The following is a 7,573-nucleotide window of genomic DNA, read 5'->3' as shown; positions in this document are numbered from 1 at the left end:
TTGTGCTGATGTGTCTTTGCTAGAACTGAACCACGTGGGCGCCCACCCCCAGCCACAGGAGAGCCTACAGACAGGTTCCTTTTCAGTTTTCCGGTCTCTATGGTAGACTACAAAGTTTACAATGATTGTTGGGTCGGCTAACCTAGTGAATCTAGCACACTGTCAATTTTCATATATGTATCAAACACACAAGGAACTATGTATTTTTTGCAGGGTTCCTTTTTTCCCTATATTTCAAATTCTTTATGCCTTTGTTTATTTTTTGCGTACATGATCTGTCAAAGGCTAAGAATGGTCTATAAAGTCTTCCAGACTATATGTCTTTGTTTCTGCTTTGATTTTTAATAATCATTACTTTCTATATTTTAAAACTATTTTATTTAGTGCTTAAAGGTCAATGATATGTTTTTTATTGTGGATTGATGACTTTTACACTATTCATTTCTTTTTCACTTGGATTCTATTTTATACAATTTATCCTGCTTTATTGTTTTTTGTGAAGAGATTCGCCCTGAGCTAACATCTGTGCCAGTCTTCCTCTGCTTCATAGGTGGGATGCCTCCACAGCACAGCTGATGAGTGGAGTAGGTCCACACCTGGGTTCCCAACCCATGAACCTGGGCTGCCGAAGTGGGGTGCGTGGAACTTCAACCACTCAGGACTGGTCCCTCTTCTGCTTCATTTTAACTGGGACGTGGCTGAAAAATCTTGGCCCATCCTTTTATTTTAAACTTTGTCATTTTGTTTTAGTGCATCCCTTATTTACATCATATTCTTCCTCATTTATTCACTCATTCAGGGATCTTATTCAGGGAAAAGCAGATCACCTATAAGGCTAAGAAATTTAAAGGAAAATAAATACAAGAATGAGTCCTCACAAGAAGAATAAAAATAGAATGTATAACTTTCACATCAGACAAAGAAAATTTTACCTACTGTGTAGAAGACAGAAAATCAGAAATAAAATAAAGTACAGTAAATAGAATACAAAATAAGATAGCATAAGTAAGTTCTAACACAGCACAAATCAAAATAAATAGAAATGGGTTGAAGTGATGAAAATTCAAACCCTCTCGGATTGAATTAAAAACCACCACCGCCAAGATCTAGCAACATTTGCTCCAGACTCATTTCTTGTAAAAGGAATTGGGGACTGTAGCAGACCCCCTAGACTGTGAAGGTAAGCTAAAAAAGAGCTATGACACCTGCCAGAGCTAAAGCATTTACATAAAGTGGTCTACATGGGGTAGTAAGGGAGGATGATACCGTTGAGCAATTAGAATGTGGGCCAAGCCACTCTTGCAGAGACTCAGTCTGTGACATCTCTCAAATTATGTCAGGGCGGCAGCAGACTTGTGGTGCAATGGACTCTGCGATGTGCTGCCTAGATTCCCCTTCCATGAAGGACTTGTTTGCCCCAATTCCTTGGAGTTTTATTGGCAGACCTAAAATATAATTTTATGCCCAGCTAAACTATTGTTCGAGATGGAGTTTAAAATGCAGACATCATTCAGATATACAAAAAGAGTTTTCTTTCCACAAGCCCTCAATTAAAGAGCTTTTTACAAAGATTTACTCTAACAAAAAAAGAAAATATGATGCCTAACTGATAAACACACTTGTAAATTAATTAAATAATGCCTGTAAATGGGAGGGAGAAACTCAGTGTATAGTTAAAAGAGTTATAATTTTATTATGAAGAAAAAGATACTGAGATTTTCAAACTTTTAATAAATAACTTTATCAAATCAACTAAAGGAAAGAAACTGTGGAAAAGAAGCAAAGAAGCACGGTAAACATAAAACACAGAATAAGACAAATAATTCTAGAGGTCTCAATAAGCAAAATAAGTATAAATGGATCAAATTCAGCTATTGAAATACAAATAAAAGGTTTTCTAAAATTAAGCTATTTACTGCTCATAGATACGCCCATAAAATGAAACCACAAAGTAAAACTAGGATCATAATCAGAACAGAACCTGTAATAAGATTTTAAAGTCAAACAAAAGAGAACTTATAAAATGCATTAATAGGGTTGAAGCAGACCTACACAATGATAAAAGAACAATCCACAAAGAAAGCATAATAATCATGAGCATGAATAGACTTGGTAACACAGCCTCAAACTACAAAAAGCAAAACCAAGTGAACCACAAAGAGAAATGGAAAAACCCACAATCATGGTTGAATGATTTTAAAAACCTTGATTAAAAACAGACAAAATAGACAAGAGTAAAAATTAGTAGGGATAAATAATATTTGATCTACTAAATTAAGAATTTGTCATACATAGACACGTATGCACACATACAAAACCTTTTGCCCAATTTAGAAAGAATATAAATTCTTTTCAAGCACAGATAGAACATCTATAAAAACTGAATATGTATTAGGTAACAGAGAGTGTTTCAACAAATTTCAAAGAATTACTACCACACAGACCATGTTCTTTAACTATAATGTAATTAAACTAGAAAGCAATAACAAAATAATAGGGTTTTTTTAAAGATTTTATTTTTCCCTTTTCTCCCCAAAGCCCTCTGGTACATAGTTGTATATTTTTAGTTGTGGGTCCTTCTAGTTGTGGCATGTGGGATGCCGCCTCAGCATGGCTTGATGAGTGGTGCCATATCCGTGCCCAGGATCCGAATCGGGGAAACCCTGGGCCACCGAAGCGGAGCACGTGAACTTAACCACTCGGCCACGGGGCCAGCCCCCCAAAATAACAGCTTTAAGAAACTCCAACACTCCCAAATAATTCATGGGCTAAAGAGAAAACCACACAAAAAAGGGTAAAAATATTTAAGATTGAACAAAAACCCACTACATTTCAAGATTTGTATTATGCAGCTATAATATTTAGGAGGAAATTTATGCTTTAATGTATTTACTTATAAACAATAAACATTATTTTCAATAAACGATTTCATGATTTAATTCAAGACACTGTGCAAATGAAACAGTAAACTTACACAAAAAATAGAAGTTAATAACAATAAGAGCAGAAATGAACAGAGAAAATAAGCCAAGAAAAATCACCAATAGTAATAATTAACAAACCCAAAAATTATTTTTTGAAAAGACAAAAAGTATACATCCCTAAGAAAACTGACCAAAAAAATAAAAGCAGCCACCAATAAACTGCAATAGGAACACAGAGACATAATTACAGGGTATAATCACAAACACTGTGTGTGTGTGTGTGTGTGTGTGTGTGTGTGTGTATAAATATATATATATACACACACAGTATATATACAATTTTAGAGACTAACCAACATTTTTACCAATAATTTTAAAGACTTAAATAGACAATTTTCTAAAAAAAAAATATTAAAACAAACTCAGAAAAAATAGGAAACTCAAATAAACGAATAACTGATGTGAATCAAGGCTACCCCAGGGAGAGAAGCCCAGGGCATCCTGGCCTACATGCCGATCTATATGACCAGATTCATATCTAAAGCTATACGACCACACAGTATCCAGACCCCTCCTGCACTGATACCATTTTAATGACCGTTTACATCATCTTTCCTTTGTCTGGGAAAAATAAGTCGCGTAGCCACGCCTTATAAATTTAGCCCTAACCCTCAATACATTGCAGCTCTTCACTGCCCATGGGTCCTGTCCCCATGCTATTCTCTGAATAAAGGAGCTCTACTACCAGATCTTGAGAGTCCAAGATATCTTTCTTTTCACTCTTTGGCTAGCCGAGCTCGCATTAAATCACTAAATAAATTGTATCATTTTAACTGATTTACTCCTCTAAAAGAGCGTGTTTCAGGTAACAAAAGATGAGTTGCATGAAAGTTTCAAGGAACAGGTAGATAAGCTTTTTCAGACAAGAGGAAAAAAAGGGAAAGACATTCAACTCACTGCATAAGCCTGGTATAACCTTGCACACTAAAACTAAGCCATCAACTTATTGACAAATCCCACTTACGGACACAGACGTGAAATTATGAAATGAATTATTAGTACACTAAATCCAGGTAGCAGTATTTAAAAATGGTAATCACGACCAATGCTGAGCTTATCTCACAAATCAAGAACAGTTTAATATTGGAAAATCTATGCAAGTAATTTAATACATTGATAGAAAAAGTAAAGTTATATAAACATCTTAGCAGATAATTGTAATAAAAATACTTGATAAAATCTGAGGTTTACTTACTATAAAAAAAGTCCTGTCAGGTGATAAAGAATCTTCTTAAATTCGATAAAGGGTATTTACTAAAATCTACTAGTAAAAACAAAGAGTTGGAAACAATCCGAATGTTCGTTGGTAGGGGAATGCACGAATAAACGAGGCTTATTCATACAGTGGGCCACTGTAAAGCAATTAAGTTGAGTTATCAACAAAGACAGATCTTGCAAACACGAGTGAAAAGGAGCAATATATTATTGTATGTATAATATAATATTGTATACATTGTTGAGGGAGAAAGAAAGTTAAATTGCATTGGAGAGGGGAGCATATGGGCTTCACATTTACATGTCAAGGCAGGTACAAAAGCAGTGGAAATGTTTTCACTTTTCAGAAGCTGTCATAGGGCCAGAATGTTGTGGGTCAGCATGTTGTGAGTGGCGGGGAATGTGCACCAGATGAGACAAGAGCAGAGCAGAGGCAGAGCCTATAGGGCCTAGAAGCCCACAGAAAACAGTTTGGATTTTATTCCAGGTGAAGTAGGGAGCCATGGAGGTTTCAAGCAGGAGAGTGACAAATGACTTACGTTTTTAAAAGATGAGCATGTGTTTTAGTCAGTTAGGGTTGCTATAACAAAGTACCACAGACTGGGTGGCTCAAACAACAGAAATTTATTTCTCACAGTTCTGGAGGCTGGAAAATCCAGGATCAAAGCCCCAGAAGATGGTGTGTCTGATGAGGGTCCACTTGCTGTTTTGCAGATGGCCATCTTCTCACTGTGTCCTCACAAGGCAGAGAGCAGAGTGAGGAGCTCTCTGGGGTGCCTTTTATAAAGGCACTAATCCCATTCATGAGGAGGGTTCCACGCTCAGGACCTAACTACCTCCCAAAGGCCCTACCTCATAATACCATCACATGGGGGTTAGAATTTCAACATATGAATTTGGGGGAACATGAAAATTCCGTACATAACCTTCTCTCTCCTCTACACACCAAGATAAGTCAATAATGCCATTATTTTTACACCATCAAGATTTATAGCACTTACGTTCTATTCTGTAACTAGATATGTCACCTATGCTTTGTCTATAGATGATTTGAAAGTTGGAACCAATCAACACCATTTATAATATTACAATTATATAAATATATTTCATGGCAGATCGGGTTAGTCATCTGGTAAGCTTGGCTGTAAATTGGAATTTGCCCTCTGTGAGGTAGGACTGCAATTTTCTAGCACCTATGGAATATGTGGGTAATTCTATCTAATTCTGGATTTCAGTTTTGGAAAGCCCATTTTTGCCATGTACCCATGGTACATTTACCACAATGGTATCAGTAACAAAGCAGACCAAAATTCATGCTCTTGGCAGGCCTGCAGATGCCACGAGAGAAAGGAAGAGGAAAGGGCTGGCTTATGTTTGTCGTGTGTCTTATTCCAAACTCACCAATCAGATACATTACCCCGCCTCTCTGGTACAGGAGTTAAGTGAGCGAGCAAAGAGAGGCCAGGAGTTACTTTAGAAAAGCTCCCTCCACAGAGAAGGAAACATTGGGAGGGAGAAGTGCTGCTCCTTAGTATCATTCTGCTTTTTAAGGCTGCTTCCCACACTTTCCTTCTCTCTCTCCAACCTTCTGGCTTGCTCTTACAGCTTGCCTTCCGCCTGGAGGAGACCAACCAGGTTCCGCTTTTCCTATCATTCCCAGATGGCTTTCATCTCATACCTGGTTGGGTCTCTCCTGACCCTATAATTTGTAATCTTGTGTATTTATCCTCCTCTGCTGTGGACTTCAGGACTGGTGGGAATGCATACAAGGGAAGGTGGAGGAGAGCGCATGTTGCAGTGCAAAATTATGGCCACAAGTAAACACTTAGAAAAGCACTTCATTACACTGTCTATTCCTACAGCAGACCTGTGACGTTATTAGCACCACTATTTTATAGACGCATAAACTGAATTTCAGAAAAGTTCAATGACTTGTCCTCAATCCCACAACTCAAAAGTGGAAGAATCCGAATTCTAAGCTGTTTTCTTACTCATCCACTATAACACAATGGCTCATTTAAAAAATCGTTTCTTTCTTTTTCAATGTTTCTTGATTTGCTAGCCTCCCTCTCTTTAGCCTGCAGATGAGAGAATAGAATGCCAGAGGAATTCTAGAGGACAGGCACACATAAGAATGGCTTTTCTTAGATGTTTGGGAGAATCTGTGTAGAAGTACCTTAACAGTTGTGTGCACACATTCTTTGTTTAGTAGATGCTATTATCTTCCCAATGCACGGTCCTTGATAATCCACATTTGACTGATTATCTCTTGAACTCCTACTTGTCACAGCTGGACAAGTGGGTTGAAGCGAGAAGCAGCAGTCCATTTTCTGAAGATTCTTTTTTAACTGGTAAATCTCTCTGGGAGGACAGACATTATTTCCACCATGCTTTGGGTAGAACAAATTGGTAAATAGTGCTTTTCTCAGTTAGAGGGCTTAGTGCTACATTTTGCTCCATTTCCTTGTCATCCACATCCTCACCTGGACCCACCTCCTTTAACCTCAGTCTTGCCCAGTGCCAGAATTATCTTTTCAAACCATCAACTAATTTTTAAGAAAAAGGTACCAAAAACCACTTCAAATGTACACCAAAATAGAACAGTAAAATAAATTCCTATATCCATCATTCAGAATCAACAATTATCAAAATTATATGATGCTGCAATATATATTGTTTTTTTTACTGCTGAAATATGTTAAAGAATACCCAGGCTTTATATAATTTCACCCCTACATACTTCAGTATGGACTGAGGTCAAGCTGTCAAACATCATCAACACTTTCTAAGAAGTATGGACTTTATTCTGTAGGTTCATGATCTACCAGATTATTTCATAGACATCCCACAAATGTGGTGCTCAAATTTCTAACTCAACTGCACAAAATATAAATGAAATGAATCAATAGATTGTGTTCACCTCAATGTATGGAAGAAAAAAATCTACATAATTTAAAAACTGGATCCATGAGTCAGATCCATTGCGTAATGGCTCAATTGGATGAAGAGGCAGGGAAATCCCGTTGGGATGGCTGCTTCTCCAGCTGACTGCTGCACAGCAGGATGCTCTGACCTCCTCCTTCCTCAGCCACGCCACCAGAATGACTGCCCACGGGAGCCCTACTCCCGCCTGCGCTGTTTCCACTCAGCTGTCCAGCAACAGGCTGCCTGCCACAATGAAGCCATTCTTTAAGACCAGCTATAGTCCCACCTGCTTGGTGAAGCCTTTCATAATTATGGTTCCCAGTTGGCTCTCTCTTCAGCACACAGTTCAGCCATTACTGTTTCACAAGTACATCTTGTCTTCTCAGGTAGACTGAAAGAACATCAAGCCTAGGAACTGTGTTTAGCCTTCTATCATGTAACTTATGGTG

General features: G+C 37.8%; 1 long non-coding RNA gene across 3 annotated transcripts in view; it reads right to left on the bottom strand.

The window, feature by feature from the left end:
* Window positions 1-322: 322 nt before the first annotated feature.
* Window positions 323-7,573, bottom strand: part of LOC111773966 (uncharacterized) — a 75,351-nt gene continuing 68,100 nt past the window's right edge. For 2 of the 3 annotated variants that reach the window (XR_011440050.1, XR_002808722.2), the window contains exon 4: window positions 699-835. This is a non-coding gene — a long non-coding RNA (uncharacterized lncRNA). Of the gene's footprint in view, window positions 836-7,573 lie in introns of all 3 variants that reach the window. The other variant, XR_011440049.1, reaches the window with a different exon arrangement.

The sequence above is a fragment of the Equus caballus genome, chromosome 6 (genome assembly GCF_041296265.1).
Source record: "Equus caballus isolate H_3958 breed thoroughbred chromosome 6, TB-T2T, whole genome shotgun sequence".
Lineage (NCBI taxonomy): Eukaryota > Metazoa > Chordata > Mammalia > Perissodactyla > Equidae > Equus > Equus caballus.
This window is presented reverse-complemented; position numbering and strand designations above follow the sequence as displayed.